Source organism: Montipora capricornis, chromosome 12, assembly GCF_036669925.1.
Source record: "Montipora capricornis isolate CH-2021 chromosome 12, ASM3666992v2, whole genome shotgun sequence".
NCBI lineage: Eukaryota > Metazoa > Cnidaria > Anthozoa > Scleractinia > Acroporidae > Montipora > Montipora capricornis.
In genome coordinates this window covers 37,579,938-37,582,437 of record NC_090894.1, presented here as the reverse complement: position 1 = coordinate 37,582,437, position 2,500 = coordinate 37,579,938, and positions in this window count along the sequence as shown.

Here is a 2,500-nt window from a genome sequence, read left to right as displayed (position 1 = left end):
TCTTTATTCAATCTTGTTGTGCCATAAGTTTACATACTGAAGTTGTGTTGATTAAATAAAGTTTTGTCATATTACATCAATAATTCAATCAAGCAAAGTATTCTTGCAACATGGGTGGGTCCAAATCAAAATACTGGGAAGTGGTATTACCATAAAGGCATGTAAGGGCATTCCTTAAAAGGGCACAAACAATGTACATTTTACCTATTTGGCTGAGCCCTATTTTTAAGTTTTTCTTAACATCGAGAAAGCAAAAATAATTAATTATGTCCCCAAACAGCCATTCCACTGAGCTTCTCACTGGGCTCATGGAACTGTTAAACTGCTGCATTGGGGGAGTCAGGATGCCATTCCGAAATGGAGCTTGGAGGTGTACGCGAAGAGGATAGGCTGGGTCTCCATGTATACACAAAGGCTGCCCAGTTGGGGAGAAAGCAAATCTTTGGAGATCATGGTACAGTCCTGAGTCTCGTAGCATTCCCGCGTCATGCTTTCTGCCCTCTGGAAATAGTAAAGGTTTGTAGAATTAGGGGGGTGAAAATTATTAATAATTGTTGATAAAAGCTGCCATTCTTTTTATCTTTACTGTTGTACTGTTTGGCCACAAAAGATGACCCTATGTTATAGGGTTCCTGCCTGTTTCATTGTGGTCCTCACATGTTTGGTATTTTACTGTTCACTGATTGTATATGACAACATATGAGAAGTATGTAAAAGAGGTACTGTGACCCAGGTCTCCAGTGGGTTTTCTTGTGTTCAAATTCCTGCAGTGTTATAACAATAGAGCCCACTGCTAAAACTTCTGATTGTTTATAAATATACCGTACTTATTCGGCTACAAGCCGAGCTCTGCTATAAGCCGAGACCCCAAACTTCTTACGGAAAAAATCAACTTGATTGACACGAATTGTAAATGCATAATACTCGGCTATAAGCCGAGACCCATTTTAGGTCTTGATGTGTATTATCGACTATGGAATTTTCGTAATTTAAAATACAAATTGACATTGACTGAAAAATTATACTCAAAGCAATCAAATGAACACGAAAGATAAGAAACAAACAAGCAACGTGATCGTGAGGTGACGAATATTGTTAAACAATCGTTGACCTCTCAGGAAACGTGTCTTCGTACAAGCGAAGCATTTTATAAAAACTTATTCGACTGGACACCTTACAACCTCGCTCTTTAAACTTAAAATAGTCGCCGAAGCAGAAGCTGTAGAAAATAACTCCGAGATCGCCGGAGAATACGGCATCAGCGAATCGGTGGTTCTGTCGCTGGAGGAAAGATAAGGCAAATCTGTTCAACGGGGAGCTTATCGGGGAGCGTATTCCGAGCTCGAACAACGACCCTTGGCGTGGTTTTCAGAGCAAAGAATTCAAGGTAAGATTTTCCGTTTAATTACGGTTTTTTTGCTTGGAAAATGTCGCTACAAGAAGAAATCCTCTTGCGTTTTTGTCTCAGTGTCATGTGACAAGCTTGTTTACACGATCTGTGATGCATCCTCGTTCCCAGGGTCTCTCGAGCAAGGAGAGACCCTGGTAGGGTCTGGTCACGTGCTTTCGTGACAATTGAAAACACTAGAGAGGGGTCCTTTTTAAACAAGGAATTTGTCGCGTTTGTGACCTTAATTCATGCCGTTGTAAAGTTCCTCCAAACACAGCCTCGGCTAAGGCGAGCAATTCTTCAGTGGCCTTCTTGAACAGATTTTTACAATGTAAACGTCTTTGACTGAACCGCACAATCTACAGCAACTTATGACAGACGATGTATATGTTTTCTTCGGCGTTTGCAAACTATTATCGCCGGACATAGCTGCAGAAGAACATATGTTCACATACCGCTGGTTTGTTTTGGTGACAACACATTCCGCACTCCCATAGTCTCAGTATAGACAACATTTTTACTAAGCCGCCCTTCCCTTCATCGGATAAATTGTCATCTCCCAGATTCTGGGAGACACGTGACCAGACCCTACCAGGGTCTCTCCTCGCTCGTCTCAGGCGTTAAGATGAGAGACCCCGGGAACGAGGTTGTCTGTGATGGTGCAATCTCGTTCCCAGACTCCTCGTTCCTTTGATGGGTAAACCAGGCTTGGCGCGATATTCCCGAGAAGATGCGAAGGCGTGCGTTCAAGACTTATGGCACCTCTATAACGCACTCGACGGCACAGAAGACGATGCAGTCTTCGACGAGAATATTCCAGAACGAAAAAAAAAGTGAAGACGAGGAAATGGACAACGAATTTGAGACAGACAGCGAGGAAGAAGATGAGCAATAAGATCGATCCCGATTACACAACAACACCAACGACTCCTTTACGAGCCACCAAGTAATAAAAATCCATATTACACCAACAACAACTTCTCATCATTTTACAAGTAATTTAGTTCGGCTTGTAAGTGAATACACGTTCATTTGTTACTGTTTTAATTTGCTGAGAAAATTCTTTTTATCAAAAATACTCGGCTATAAGCCGAGACCCCTTCTACCGCT